Here is a 16,231-nt window from a genome sequence, read left to right on the forward strand (position 1 = left end):
GCAACCTCCGCCTCCTGGGTTCAAGCAATTCTCTGCCCTCAGCCTCCCAAGTAGCTGGGATTACAGGCGCCTGCCACCATGGCCAGCTAATTTTTGTATTTTTAACAAGAGACGGGATGTCACCATCTCGGCCAGGCTGGTCTTGAATTCCTGACCTCGTGATTCACCCGCCTCTGCCTCCCAAAGCATTGGGATTACAGGCCTGAGCCACCGCGCCCGGCCGACATTCTCTTTTTCGTGTGTGTTATACATAACCTACCCCCACCTGCACTCATGCGAATTCCCCGAAGACAGGAGACTTTGTCTTGTTCCCTGTTGCACTCTGGCCCTGGGGCCTCGCCCACAGCCTGGGGCATTTGCTCACCCGGGGCCCTGGTTTCTCCGAGGTGCCACCTGAGGTCCGGGAGATCAGCTGACTTTCTCAAAACTGAATTCCAAGGACACTGCACTCTTCGCACTCCGCGAGAGGCGTCTAGACACTCTTGGGATCCAGAAGTATCGGAGCTCAGACTGTGTAAGCCACTTTCCCTGCCTGGAGAGGTGAAACCGGCGGGGCAGAGGGGAGAGGCGCGAGGCGCGGGCGGGGGAGGGGGCGGGGGAGGGGGCGAGGGTGGGCGGGGCCGTCCGGGGGCCTCGTTGCCCGAGCCAATGGGGCGCCGCGGCGCGGGGAGGCCCGGACGCCGGGCGGAGGCGCTCGCGCGCCTCGAGGGGCAGAGGCTGAGCTCCCGGGACCCGCAGCGGAGCGACCGGCGGGCGCCGCGCCGAGGCACCACGGGGCGCCGCGTTCCTGGCGGCTCGCACGGTAAGCCGCGCGCCGCCGCAAAGTAAGACTTTGTGGGATTTCTGGCAGCCGGGAGACCCCACCCCAAGCGGGGGCTGCCGGTGCGTTCTCGCGTGGGGCTGCGTCCCCGGGAGCTCCGGCTGTGAGCCCGCGGGACGCGGGCGCCCTGAGGGGAAGGGAGGGAGGCGAGGAGCCGCGCGTCACGGCGTCTCCTCAGGCTGCCGCTGCCGGGCCCTGGGCCGGACTCTGGGCCGGACCCTGGGGCAGACAGACGGGCGTGCGGGGGCTGCCTGCGGGGCCGGGAGCCGGGGGCGCGCAAGACTGTGGATCCTCAGCCTGCCTCCACCCGGCGCCCGGCCCAGGGAAGAGCCTGCGGGGAACCAGGAACCGCGGCGGCCGGACCTCTGCTCTGCGCCGGCTTCTAGCACCTGCCTTAGGTCCCCAGACCCCTCATGACCTGTTGCCTTGGGGTTGGGGGTCAGATGTGTTGTGCCATTTCCGATTTCCACTCAGGGTGAAATGTCAGTGGTTCCCTGGCCAAGCTAGCAGCAGAGAATAGGTCTGGAAACCGCACCGCGTGTATTCATCCGGCACTTACTCGGCTCTTTCTGAGTGTCAGGCCCTGTGCCAAGCCCCTAGCAGCATGAAGAATGGCCTTGGGGAGCTCCTGGGGCTAAGAGGGACAGAAGGAGGAGCCAGTGGTAGTGCAGGGTAGTGTGGAAGACACGAGATGGAGAAGAGGACGGTGAGGAAGCCAGGAAGGCTTCAGAGAGGAGGTGACCATTGACTGGAAGTCAGAGGGTTTGCCAGGCTGAAAACCGTTGGGGGTGGGAGCAGAAATTCCAGGTGGATTTTCTTGTGTTGAAGGTAAAGAAACTGAAAAGGTCCAGTTTCCTGACTGAGAACATCAGATAATTCTACAGCAGATAACGGAGTAGGACTGGATCTTGTTGTAGGCAGGAAATAAGCTGTCGACATGGCAGAGAACTAAAACATGCACAGACCTTAAAAGTGCAACCCTAGAATATTTAGAATTTTATTCTGGAGTGAAGGAGGGCTGTGGAAGAATTCTGATCCTTGACCAGGTCACTTTGGCAGCTCTGAGGACAATGGATGGAGGCCGGAGCATCGGAAAGCTGGTAAGTTGTAGTTACTTTCTGGACCTTGGCTGCAGATACTCTACCCGCTTAAGGGTGGCCCCTTTGCCCGCCAGTCCTGCTCCCTGGCTTCTGGACATGAATTCAGATGATGTCCGTGTAAGGCTTGCTTCTGCAGCCTGCATATTATTTTGATATTGTTTCTGGAGCCTGTGAGCTCGCTCTTGTCATCAGAACTCTGAAGGGTGCCTCTGCTCTTCTTTTCTCATCTTCAGGCCCTCTGTGTGCCCTTCCCCTCTCCCTTCTCCCTGGGTTCCCCTTTCTGTTTCGCAGAGACTCCGTCTCAGGTCTCAGCCGTTGAAGGCAGGGCTGTGTGTAGATTGGGGTAGTAGAAAGAACAAGGGCTTGCTGGGATATCACACCACCAGAAAGTCACTTTAGCTATAGGCTCTAGGGACATTAGCAACCTTCATGAACCTTCTTTCTCTGATTTAAAAGGAAATCATCATGCTTACCTGTCATGGTTCAGGTTCCCTGGAGAAAGACTTGGCACTTCTGACGTTTGGGTGCAGTTAAGGGAAGAAGGATTGGACAGAGGGAGGTGCTGATCTGTGGTGCAGTGCAAGAGAGGCTTCAGTCCATCCCATGAGACAAAGAGAGTGGGCCTTCGAAGCCTAATGTTGACCAGCCAGTGGATACAGCCTGGCTCTAGGGAGGGAGCTAGGATGTCTTTTCAGCAAGCTGGTTCCTGACTAGGGACTCAGCTAGGAGCTGGAGTAATCAACAGTCTGGCAGCTGGACATGGGAGAGTCATGAGTTGGTCTTGGAGAGGGGTTGAGAGCTGCCCCGGGGCATCTGCTGCCCTACCTCACAAATGATGTAGTTCTTTGTACTGTGTCTGGTGCAGTAGTAGATATTTTTTAAATATTCATTTATCTCACCTTTACATCTCATGACTACAACTGAAAATGAGTTTTGGAATTTGAGTTGAGTCAGCTTTTGTGAGGAGCCTTTAATAATAATGGCCACAAAGACTACTGCTTCCCATTTTTGAGTGTCTATTATGTATACACATTCTCTCCTAGTTGTCTGGTAATACTCCAACTTAGGTACTTTTATTCTCATTTTATGGTAAACCCAGCGTTTTCCAAAACCCAACAGAGTTGATGTCCTTTTGCCACAAAGTAATAATTATAATAATAATGATAAAAAATCACCCACAACTCTACGATTTGTAACACTTTCCAAAGTGCTTTTATTGGTGAATTGATTGATCAATCATCCATTCATTCATCTACTAATTAATCAATGAGTGTGTATTGAGTGTCTCCAAGGGGTAGGTGCTGTCCTAGGTGCTGGGGAGAAAGCTCAGTCTGTTAGAGGAGATAGACATTGAATACCTGTACCTGGATTCATCAAAAGCAAATGTTGAGGGATGGAACATCACATTGCATAGCCAGGATGTGATAGAGAATAAAAGACTCTATGTCCAATTGACTCCCTGTCTTTCAGTTTCAATACAACCTTCTCAGAAAGGCCTTCTGTACTCCCTCCCTTTTATTCTCCCTTCATAACAGTCGTTTATCTATTTTATGTACTTTCCTGTTGTTGGCCCTCCCCTTTAGACTGCAGGCTCCAGGGGATCATACGTTGCTTTGTCCCAAGAGCATAACACAGGGTTTAGCACATATTTCTTAAATGAGTGAAATGAATGAAGGGTGGATGTGCTTAACAGGATAGTTAGGGAAGGTCTCCTAAAGAAGTGATATTTACACTGAGATCTGGGGAACGAGAAAGATCCAGCAATGCCAAGATCAAGAGGCAGCAAGAACAGCTTGTTCAAGTACCGTGAGGTGGAGGAATGGAGCCCATTGATTGTGGCTGGCGTTTGTAGTGGGCAAATTGTGTTGAGTGGCCTGAGTTTGAAGGTGATGGGGTCTTGGAGGCCATGCTGAGCTTAGATTTTTATCTAAAGTACAATGAATCATTGAAGGATTTTAAGCTTAGTAATGACCTGATATAATGGTGTATATCTGTGTGTTCTCTGTTATGCCTCTGGGAGGCAAACTCCCTGAAGAAAGGTGCTTAGTAAATTGCTTAAATGAATGGATGATCTGTTTTATGTTTTAAAAGGAGCCCATCTCAGCTACCAGGTGAGAAGTGGAATAGAGAGAGAAAAGAATGAGATCTTATCACAGTTAGAAGCTAGGTGAGAGATATATTGGTGTCTGGGCTAGAGGACAGTAATAGTGTTAGAGAAAAGTAAAAGGATTTGAGCTCAATTTAGGAAGCAAAATGGACAAGACTTGCTGATACTTTAAATGCAGGGAGTACGGGAAAGCGGGGGATGAAGGATGGTGGCCAGGCTTATAATTTAAGATTGGTTGGATACCAAAAGTCTGGCAGCTCCAACACTAAGTGACTGAATAAACAAAATGTAGTATAACATACAATGGAATTTACTCAGTCATAACAAGGAGTCAGGTACTAATACATGCTGCAATGTGGATGAACCTTAAAAATACTATGTGAAAACATGCTTAAAAAGCCAGACACAAAAGGTTACATATTGTGTGATTCCCTTTATGTGAAACATCCAGAATAGGTAAATCCATAGAGACAGAAAACAGATTGGTGTTTGTGCTGGTCTGAGGGGAGAGTGGGACTGGGCTTAACTGCTTAATGTCTAAGTGGTTTCCTTTTGGGGTGATGAAAATGTTTTAGAACTAGATAGAGGTGACAGTTTGCTCATCATCATGGGGGTAGTAAATGCACTGTTACTTTAAAATGGCTGGCTTTGTGTTATGTAAATTTCACCTAATTGGAAAAAACAGAACAGAACAAACAAAAGGTTGAGTGTATGGTAGCTCTATTCACATAATAGAGACTAGGAGCAGGTTGTGCTGAGGATACACAATTCAAATACTCTCTTGGAGATGCCCAAAAGACGTCCACATAGAGACAGGCATTGGCTGTGAGTCTGGAGTCTAGGAGGGGAGTCTGGGCTGGAGATATAAATATGGCAATTGTCAGCACTTAGATGTCAGCCAATAAAATGGATGAGTTCGAGCGGGAGAGAGAGAGGAGGAGAAAAATCAGAGCCTGGATCATTCTTTAATTTGATATTTGTAACTATTCATAGGAGAGTGCTTTTATCCTCATTTTTAGATAAGGACATCAACCCCATCTCCCCTGTCCAAACGAACTTGCCCAAAATCAGTTTATTTCTTTGAGTCTCCAGACGTCCAGTCCTTTGTCTTTTCCACCTCAGCATGATGCCGTTTAGAACTTCGGCAAACACTTTCTCTCCCTTCTTTCAGTCATGATTAAGTGTTCACATGTGGCAGGTACTGTCTGGGTATATGTTAGTACAGAAAGTAGACATGGCTCTAATCTCATGGAGTTAATCCAGTAAACAAGTAACTGCAGCCCACGACTACAGGAGACATTAAGAGCACAGAGCAGGGGCATCTATCCCAGGTTTGGGGGTTGCTGGGTGGTTTGGGAAGGCTTCCAGGAGAAAGTGATGGTTAAGCTGAATTTACAACAGACGCGGAAGGAATGAGACCAAGAAACAGAATAATATGACATTGTCTTCATTTCCCCATTCATCCCAGGTTCCTGGCATTTTCCAGCTTATCAAGAGAGTCCACATTTTCTGTGACTCTAGAGGCAATAAGTAAATAAATGGCTTGGTTTGACTTCAAGCAGGAGCTTCAAAGGGGTAGCAAGGACAAGTCTAAACAGCCTGTCTTTCAAAGCAAGGCTCCATTTCCTTCTCAAGTGACTTATCCTCTCTTAACCTGACTTTATACTTGAGATATGGACCATTGTTCAGTGCAGGGAATAAATTGAGATGAACAGTTTCTGAGTTCATCAGTGGTTGCCACAATGTGTATGCCATTTTAAATACAGATATCCATGCATCCTTTGTAGGTTCTGATGTAGATGACTTGAAGTGAAAAATGATGATCTGTATGTTTAGAAAGCACCCTGGATGAGTCTGATAAAAGCAAGTTCAGGAAGCATTGGTTTAAAACAAATCCTCTTTGAGCATGAAAGGGTTAAGCACTTAGAAGCAGAATTTTGCCTTCTAGGAATTATTAGCCAATGATGGTGCTGACCGATGATGTAATGGCTTTGGCTGGCGCTCCATTGGTTAAGTGTATTGTTTCTCTTGCTTCAGCTGTTTGAGGAGCGGAGCTGGAGCACAAGGGTTAATAATTTTGTGGAAGCAGTTAGAACTCTCTCTCTCTCTTTTTGTCGTTCCTCTTCTGCTAGGTGTGAGTATACAGCAGGGCCCAGCAGATTGTTGCCCTTCTCCTTCCAATAAACGTCCACACTCTCCTCCTTACACATCCACACTCTCCTCTCTACCTCCTCCCAAGTAAAGCACATGTGTCTATAGTACTACGGAGGAGGAGAAGGAGGAGGAGAAGGAAGAGGAAGAGGAGGATTCTTTAGAGAAGAGAGGCCTTTCAAAGTTCCACCCTGCAGTCTCTTACTGCAGTCTCTCCTTGCCACCAGGGACGGGCACAGCCCCAGGTCCCTCTGAATGAATTGCTAAATTGCCACCTGCTTCTGAGCATTGTTCAACCTGGCAGAATCCTTAGAACCAGGAGGTGAGCCCAAGGTTTTGGACGAGGGAGTGGGCTTGGTAAGAAGGAGCTATGGGGTGCGGGGAGGATTAGCCCTAGACTGAAGGTCAGGTGCAGGCTCAAGCCAGTGGCTACCACTGGCTTGTGAAATGAGCTTGGGCAGAATGTCTCCCTCTCTGGGTATGTTTGCTGAAGTACACAATGAGAGGCTTGGATTAGGGCCCTCCTAATCCAAGTTTTAGCAGGCACTAGCTAGGAAGTGTGCTCACTTCAGGTGCTATAAGAAAGCATGTTCTTGGTGTAGCTTTCTGTCAGATACTCCCTGAAGATACATGCTTTCTTTTGGGAATCTGGGTAGGTGGGGAGCTGGTCAGGTTATCCCTGTATCTCTGCAACCAGTTCTAACTCGGTTCCTCCTTATATTGTTTGAGCTCCCTCTAGAGCACTCCAGCTCAGTCCAGTGGCCCTTGTAGAATCTGGGCTGAGGTTTATCCAGAAACTCCTGAATGGTCTCATGGATTTTGATCTTGTCATTTGGGGGGACCTTTGGTTCCGTGACCCTTGAGTTGTTGGTGTTCCTTAATGTATTTGGGTACTTTTCTAGGTGTCCCAGGCTGGGGCCCTTAGGGGTGGAAAGAGGAATTCTTTTTGTATTATGGATGGCGTAATTGTGATTTTGTGTGTGTGTGTTTAATGGAACATGGATTATTGTCTCTGCATAAAACTTCTCGCCTTGCCCAGAAAGGGTCCCAGTGCAGGCATATGTGCCTCAAGATGTAAACTGAAAGAAGTAGATGTGGGGAAGGGAGAGGAGAACAGAACAGCTGGGGAAAACTGCTAGCAAGAAACACTGACCTTCATTTCATAAGTAATTCAAGAAATTCTTGCCTTTCATAGACACCCTGTGATGTTGGCTATCTCTTGTGGTCCTCCAAAAGAGTACAGAAATAGAAAGTTCTTCTATTTTATTTTTTCAGAATTGGTTTATAGATGAGGGGTTCCCAATTTTGGAGCATGGAGCCTACAAAGGGATGTCTTTGTTTGTTGTATGGTCCTTGGTGTTTGCCACCCTGTGTTCTAGGCCAGGTTTGCTGATACAGGTCCTTGAGCAAGTCGCTGAACCTTTCTGAGCCTCAGTGGCCTCACTTGTAAATCACAGAGTTAGAAAGGAGTTGGACTTGTTAATTTTTACAGCCCTTCTAGCTCTGGCCATCTGGGCTTCAGATTGCTATAAGCCTTTGGAATTTGACTTTGTTGATAAAGTGGGTTCAATGGGTAAAGAATGTTTGAATAAAGGGATACACAGCATATGTCCTCTAGGTGCTGGGTGCTTTACACAGGTTTTAACTTATTTTACTATTCCAACTGCACTGGGAGTAGGTAGAATTAACTCCACTCTAAAGATGTGAAAATCAAGGCTAAAGGAGGTTGAGTGACTTGTCCAAGATGATCCACTTGGTCGGTGGCAAGGCTGGTATTTAGACCTGTGCAGGCAGATGTACTGAGGCAGTGATCTATGGCAGGGTAATGGTGGGGCTGGAGCAGGAATCTTTTGTCTGCCTTTGTTTCCTTGCATGGTGTTCTCTGTGGTAAAAATCATGTGCTAGTTTTGAGATAAACTAGCTCAGCCAGGTCACTGAAGATTATCTATTTGCTGCCTGGGACCACACAAGATTGGAGAACTCTGGGTCTAAAAGGAACTTCACAGTTCTTTGGATCAAACCCCTCAATTTGTTTTGCTTTGTTTTGTTTTTCTGAGACAGTCCCGCTCTGTTGCCCAAGCTGGAGTGCAGTGGTGCGATCTTGGCTCACTGCAACTCCTCCTCCCAGGCTCGAGAGATTCTCATGTATCAGCCTCCAGAGTAGCTGAGATTACAGACATGCACCACCACACCCGGCTAATTTTTTGTATTTTTATTAGAGACAGAGTTTTACCATGTTGGCCAGGCTGGTCTCGAACTACTGACCTCAAGTGATCCACCTGCCTCAGCCTCCCAGAGTGCTGGAGTTATAGGCGTGAGCCACCATGCCTGGCCAAGCCCCTCAGTTTGTAGCTGAGAAAATGGAGGTCCACAGAAGTTAGGGGATTTGTTTCATGTCACTTAATGAGTTCACAAATGGGAAGAAGGAGAGACCAAGACTCCTTGTCTTAGGTGTTTGGAGTCGTATTTTTATGAACTTAAAAACAAAAAAAACTCCACAACACTTCTTCATTTAAGACCCGTGGAGTGAGTGAGTTGCATTTAGTTATTCTCACCTCCAGACCCTTTCCAGTACCAAAAGGTTGGAGTAGGCTTAAGGAACACCTCCTCTGCTTGGCATTGTGGCTGGTGTCTGAGACACAGAGGGCGACAGGCAAGCTGAGTATGAGACCTGGTTACTTTCCTCGAGCAGGCTCAGGCTGTGTTTCCTGGGGTCATCTAGCTCACAGGTCACCAGTCCTTCCCAATGGATGGGTCGAGACCCTGACGCTTTCCTCCTGCATGCGGCTGGCACCTAATCTGTGCCACTGTAATAGCATTTGCCACATGGTGTGTGGTTTCTGTTCTTTGTCTTCCCAACTAAGAGGCATGCTTCCAGAGAGCAGCTCCCAAAATATTGAATTTAATTAATTGGTGGAGCTGCCTAATGGGGAGGCAGGTGTCAATAGCTTGAATGAGCACCCAGAATAAAAACCGTCCAGTAGTTATTAAAAAGCACAATGCAGATACTTGACCCATTTCATGATCACTATAGCATTAAGAAAGTATCACCCAAATAACAGGCTTCAAAAATTCAAATTATTATAACAGGAAAGCAGAGTTATAATTATTCTGCAGGGCTGGTAGCTGCAGCAGTGGAAGGTGGAGAGGAGCAGATAGAGGAAGAACATGCTGATGGTGGAGCTGTCCAGCAGGGGGAGTCCACCTTCCAAGCCCCTGTTATCACTGAAGCCTGGGAAGGAGTGGAACTTGGCAATCTGTAACTTCCTTTCTAGAGCTAACATATCTTGATTATTTATCAAGCTGGAGTAAATTAGAGGAAGCTGAGGGTACAGCAACACTGCATCTTACTCATTCTTTAGTTTTTAAACCTGCAGTATAGTGTGAAAATCATGTGTAGCCAAAAATAGCCTCAAAAACATTTTAATCGCCAAAAAATTGCATTAAACATGGTTTTTGTGTATGAAACCCTGAATATTAATTCTCTGTGCTATCCAGTGTGCCAAACTCTGGCCCACAGCAAAAGAAGTAGGAAAAGAAGGTCTATATACAGTTGTCTGCATCTTCATACTGCTCTCTTTTTAAAGGAACTGTCAAATCTCTAGCTGGCATGGGGTGAAGGAGAGGGAATTCTTAAGAGTGTGTACTTGCTTGCAAGGTTTCTGTTATTCAGTCTGGATAAACAGCTTCTAATATATTCATATATATTGTTTCAGTCCATTTTGCATTGCTATTATGGAATGCCTGAGACTGGGTAATTTGTAAAGAAAAAAGTTTTATTTGGCTCAAGGTTCTGCAGGCTATACAAGCATGACACCGGCATCTGCTCAGCTTTTGGTGAGGCCTCAGGAAGCTTAAACTCATGGCAGAAGGTGAAGGGGTAGCAAGCATGTCACATGGTAAGAGAGAGAGCAACAGAGAGGGGAGGATGTGCCAGGCTCTTATTAACAACCAGCTCTGGGCTGGGCATGGTGGCTCATATCTGTAATCCCAGCACTTTGGGAGGCTGAGGTGGGCAAATCACTTGAGGTCAGGAGTTCGAGACCAGCCTGACAAACACGGAGAAACCCTATCTCTACTAAAAATACAAAATTAGCTGGGCGTGGTGGTACATGCCTGTAATCTCAGCTACTTGGGAGGCTGAGGCAGGAGAATTGTTTGAACCTGGGAGGCAGAGGTTGCGGTGAGCCGAGATCACATCATTGCACTCTGGCCTGGACAACAAGAGTGAAACTCCATCTCAAACAAACAAAACAAACCAAACAAACAAATAAACAAACAGCTCTTGTGCGAACTAATAGGGCAAGAACTCACTCATCACCAAGGGGAGAACACCAAGCCATTCATGGGTGATCTGCCCTCATAACCAAAACACCTCCCACCAGACCCTACCTCCAATACTGGGGATCACATTTCAGCATGAGATTTGGAGAAGACAAACATCCAAACTATATCACATGTTAATAGTTTTTTTTAATGATAATGAAAATTAAATGAGATAATATATGTAGAAACCTCCAGCTCAGGAACTATTGCTACATAGTAGGTGTTCAATAAATATTTGCTGGAATGTAATCAGCATCTTGCTTCTGTAGACTGGTCCATGCTGGTCTTTGAAACATTTTAGAGAAGAACCTGACCACTTGTGTCCAGGTTGGTGTTTCCTACTTGAGGTTGGCATGTTCTGCTTGCCTCCTCCAGGCAGTGTTCATTCTCATGCCCCTGAATATTGCTCCTAAAGTCCAAAGTGGAAAAAGAGTGGAGTTGGATGGACTTGAAGGAAACACAGATCTGAGTTCAAAACGCCAGACATTATCTATCACTGTGTGACATCGGGCATGTTACCTAACCTCTGTGTGTGTGTGTGTGTGTGTGTGTGTGTGTGTGTGTGTGTGTGTTTCAAGTGAAAATGGGACTAACAGGACTAACCTTGAAGGATAGGATTAAATGAGAACCTTCAGAGTGCCTGGAACCTGTAGAGCAAGTGTTCTGTAGATGCTCATGCAGTCATTCTCCTTGGAAAGGTGTTACAGAAAGGTGTTTTTATTTTATTTTTTTTCTTTCTTCAATCTCACTTCAAACTTCTTTGCTCACGTTAGTAGCACTTTTAGATAGCTTTCCGTAAGCACTCAGGAAACCTCACATGGCATTACTCTAAAAATGCTGTGCTTACAGCCTGGCACCTTTTGCCAGTTTTCTAACCAAGCACCAGAAAGCCACACTATTTAGGGAGATGTTGAACTTTAACACATTTTTTGAAAGCACCAATAGCTGAATTAAATATTCAGGGGCCACGTAGGCAGGTGATTTGAGGGTGATACAAAGAAATTTTTGAGTCAGAGTATGGCTTCACGGTCAAAGCATTGGAAATTTCATTATTGAATGTTTGTCTCTTGGGTGTGCTCATTCATTCATTCATTCATTCAAAAAATATTATGGAGTTCTTATCCTGTGTTAGGCAGATTCTGTGTGCTGGAGATGTATTGGTGAATAGTACAGATAAGGTTATCCTCATGTATCTTATGTTCTCAGAGGGAAGATAGAAAATAATCACAAAACAAACATATGATGCCACTTAGTAATGAGTGTCATGAAGAAAAACCATATAAGGGAAATACTATTAAAGATACTATTATAGAAAAGTCAGTTAAAGAAGACCTGTCTAAGGAGTGAATATATCAATAGAGCCATCATGTTTGGGAACGAGTTTTGGAAACATCTGTAGAAAAGAGTACCTGGCAGAGGGAACTGCAGGTGAGCTTCAGGATAGATAGAGAGGAAGGGGAGGGAAGGGTTGGAGAAGATGCCTTTAGAGAGGCTCCCAAAGCCAGGCCTAGTGTGGACTCATGGGCTGTGTAAAGGAGTTTGGATTTCATTCTGTGTTGGGGGTCTGAGCAAGGAGCTTACGTAGTTTGAATTGTCCTTTTAATTGATTTTATCTTTTAAAATTGTCGTATGGTAAAGTTGACTTTGTTTTGGTGTATGGCTCTATGACTTTTTTTTTCAGGAGTTTTTAAATTGTATTTTAGGTTTTGGGGTACATGTGAAGAACATGTAAGATTGTTGCATAGGTACACACATGGCAGTGTGATTTGCTGCCTTCCTCCCCATCACCTATATCTGGCATTTCTCCCTATGCTATCTCTCCCCAACTCCCCACCCCTCACTGTCCCTCCCCTAGTTCCCCCCGACAGACCCCAGTGTGTGATGCTTCCCTCCCTGTGTCCATGTGTTCTCTTTGTCCAACACCTACCTATGAGTAAGAACATGCGGTGTTTTGTTTTCTGTTCTTGTGTCAGTTTGCTGAGAATGAGGGTTTCCAGGTTCATTCATGTCTCTACAAAGGACACTAACTCATCCTTTTTTATGACTGCATAGTATTCCATGGTGTATATGTGCCACATTTTCCCTGTCCAGTCTATCGTCGATGGGCATTTGGGTTGGTTCCAGGTCTTTGCTATTGTAAACAGTGCTGCAATGAACATTCATGTGCATGTGTCCTTATAGTAGAACGATTTATAATCCTTTGGATATATACCCAGTAATGGGATTGCTGGGTCAAATGGAATTTCTATTTCTAGGTCCTTGAGGAATCACCACACTGTCTATGACTTTTAACACATGTATGCAGCCACCACCACCACAATGAAGACACAGAACAGTTCCACCATCCAAAATACTCCCTCCAGCTGTGCTTTTAGTCACAAGCTCTCCGCCTCTAACATTTGGCAATGACAACTCTGCACTCTATCACTATAGTTTTATCTTGTCAAATGCTATCTAGGCTGGATGTTTTGGCTCCCGCCTTTAATCCCAGGACTTGGGAGACTGAGGTGTGAGGATTGCTTGAGGCCAGAAGGTTGAGGCTGCAGTGAGCTACAGTTGCACCACTGCACTCCAACCTGGGCCACAGAGCGAGACCCTGTCGCTAAAAAAAGAAAAAAAGAATGTTGTATAAATTGAATCACACAGTATGCAACCTTTGGAGACTAGCTTCTTTCCCTCAGCATAATGTCTTCAAGATTTGTCCATGTTACTATGTGTCATTCACTTTTATTGCTGGCTAGTATTCCACTGTAGAGATGAACCATAGATTGTCTCTCTATTGCTTGGATTGTTTCAAGGGATTATGGACACTTGAGTTGTTTCTAGTTTTTAAGGATTATGAATAAAGCTGCTGTAAACCTTTGTATTTAGGTTTGTGTGTGGATCTGAGGTTTTGCTTCTCTCAGGTAAATACCCAAGCGTTAGATTGCTAGGACACATGCTAAGTTTACATTTAACTTTATGAGAAACTTGCAAACTAATTTCTAGAGTGGCCTTATCATTTTGCCTTTCCATGAGCAACGTATGAAAGTGCCAGTTGCTCTGCACTGGAATCAGTAGTTGGCATTGTTGGTATTTTTTTATTTTAGCTATTTTTATAGTTTAGTGGTATCGCAGTGGTTTAATTTGCATTTTCCTAATTTGCTAATTATGTTGAATGTCTTTTTGAGTGTGTATTTACCGTTCCTATATTCTCTTTGGTGATGTGTCTGTTCAGGTCTATTACACTTAAAAAAAATTTTTTTTTTAAATTGTTGAGTTTTTCTTTATATACCAGTACTTTCTTGGATATGTGACTTGCAAATATTTAACTTGTCTTTAAAGAATCATTCTGAATGCTGTGTGTTAAGAGAGCCATAGTGGGGGAAGGTGGGAGCTATAGGATCAGTGAGTGGGTCATTGTGTAGTTCATGGGGGAGAGATGATGATAGGCTGGACTAAGGTCCTTGGGGTGAAAGAAGTGAGAAGTAGTGAAAAAATTTTTTTGAAAGTAGAACCACCTGATTTGGTTGATGAATGAGATGTGGAATAGGAGGGAAAAGGAAGGTGAGAGTGGAAACACACGTGCAGATGCTGAGAATTTAAATATAAATCAGGCGAAGTTGCTACCCTCAAGTGGCTCACAGTCTGGAGAGAGGGGATATACTGTAAGCAGTTCACAGCCAAGCGTGCTGTCAAAGGTCATGCACAAAGTATCAGAGGAGCACAGATGAGGGTGAAATGACTAAACATAAGGTTTGCAAGGCTAGCTGTCTGGACAGCTGCTCTCAAACTGTGATGTGTTTAAGAATCATCTGGGAAGGGAAGGTTGTTAAAAATGCAAGTGGCTAGGCCCTGATCCCTAAAGTAGGAGACCTGTGGTTAGCAAGCACCAGAAATAATTCTGTGTAGTTGATTGGTTGAACCCACTATGAGAAACCCTGGGGGAGCTGGGGAGACTTCACAGAAGAGGTGATGTTTAAGATGGGATTTCAGTGTTTAGTAGGAATTCTGATTTGGAGAAAGTTGGGGAAATGACAACCAGGCAGAGGCACAAGCAGAAGTGAACATCTGGAATAAGGTTAGAGAATGGCTGGAGGCTAGAATAAACTTATGTTGGGTATTGGTGATGATGATTGATCAAAGAGCATGTGTCTGCTTAGGATGGCATTGGAGTTACTTGACCTCCTGTGCTCAATGAGTCTGTAAGTCTAAAGTGATCAAAGCAATTCATCAGCTCTTCAGTTATTAACAGGGGGCCTAGTGTGGTAAAATGTACCAGGCAGTCCAAGAGCCAGGTGTACAGAACGTCTGTTGTGCCTTCAAAGTCTCACGAGACTAGGCAGGTTTGAGGAACGATACCGCTACGGTGAACCAGCTGGCTGGAGGTGGTGTGTTGGCAGAAGGTTGGTGGAAGAACGCACTGTACCTAGTACCGCTTTAGGCCTTCCTTGAAGCTCACAGACTCTACATCTTCTTTTGTGCATCATCCTGCCCACTTTCTGAAAATACCAGAGCCACATCTAGTTATACTAGGTTGTTGCACCTTCACTGTGTGTGATGCATAGTTCAATGTACTTTATGTGGCTTAATTCACTTAATTCTTGCCGCTAGTTTATAGATGAGCCAGAATTCTTATTCTTGTTTTATGATGAGCAAACTAAGACACAGAAAGATGAATGACTGGCCCAACATCACAGGGCTAAGAAACAGAATTGCTGGGATGTTAACCCAAGTAGTTTAGACTTCATGGCTTGTGTTTTATTTATTGATTATTATTATTTTTGAGATGAAGTTTCACTCTTCTTGCCCAGGCTGATGTGCAATGGCAAGATCTCGGCTCAGTGCAACCTCTGCCTCCCAGTTTAAATGATTCTTCTGACTCAGCCTCCTGTGTAGCTAGGATTACAGGTGCTCACCACCATACCCAGCTAATTTTGTATTTCTGGGAGAGACACGGTTTTGCCATGTTGGCCAGACTGGTCTCGAACTCCTGACCTCAGGTGATCTGCCTGCCTCAGCCTCACAAACTGCTGGGATTACAGGTGTGAGCCACTGCACCTGGCCAGCTTGTGCTTTTAAACATGATACTGCACTAACCGTGTAGGGGCATCGTTAGAGTATGAGAAGGCAGAGAAGTAGTAGTAGCAGCAACAACATGCATAAGGTACTTACTATAGACCAGTCACTGGCTTATGTGTTATTTTCAGAGTTAGTCTTGTTAAGGACTATTTCAATAATATTCTTTTATGTTCTAAAGATTTTTCTTTTTTGATTTTAGTCCTTGGATCGAAACTTTCTCTTTTTCTTCCTTCTTGTCTAGTTAATAACAAAAGAGTATATGGCCAGTAAGACTTGAAGGATCAATAGGAAGTGTTAGAATATCATGGGATCAGGGAGGCAGAAGCCCCAGAACAGCCCCAGGGCTTCCACCTGGAGCTAAGGGATCCTTCCACCTGGAGCTCAGGGCTTCATGGAGCACCCCTTCAGCTAATCATGGCACAGTTTGGAGATGGGAGAGCTGCTCACTTATGACCTGACTCATCCGTTAAATAGGATAACTGGCTGCCTTGGGTTGGGTGGCAGGGGTTCCAGGGTGATTGGATTTCTCCTTCTGCTCCTGGCTGCCTCTTTAACAAAGTAGGGTGCAGCAGCATGCTCAGGACAGGAACACTAATGGGACCAGGTGTCAACTGCCCTTTAGGGTGGTTGTTCTATGTGGGACTGTTTGCTCTTATGAGAAAGGGC

General features: G+C 45.5%; 1 protein-coding gene across 6 annotated transcripts in view; it reads left to right on the forward strand.

Annotated features, from left to right (window-relative positions):
- Positions 1-701: 701 nt before the first annotated feature.
- Positions 702-16,231, forward strand: part of SYN3 (synapsin III) — a 509,993-nt gene continuing 494,463 nt past the window's right edge. For 5 of the 6 annotated variants that reach the window (XM_074391364.1, XM_039463248.2, XM_074391367.1 and 2 more), the window contains exon 1: positions 702-802. The gene's annotated coding sequence lies outside the window, so the exon portion shown is untranslated. Of the gene's footprint in view, positions 803-1,147; positions 1,921-16,231 lie in introns of those variants that run through there. The other variant, XM_074391365.1, reaches the window with a different exon arrangement.

The sequence above is a fragment of the Saimiri boliviensis genome, chromosome 21, assembly GCF_048565385.1.
Source record: "Saimiri boliviensis isolate mSaiBol1 chromosome 21, mSaiBol1.pri, whole genome shotgun sequence".
NCBI classification, from domain to species: domain Eukaryota; kingdom Metazoa; phylum Chordata; class Mammalia; order Primates; family Cebidae; genus Saimiri; species Saimiri boliviensis.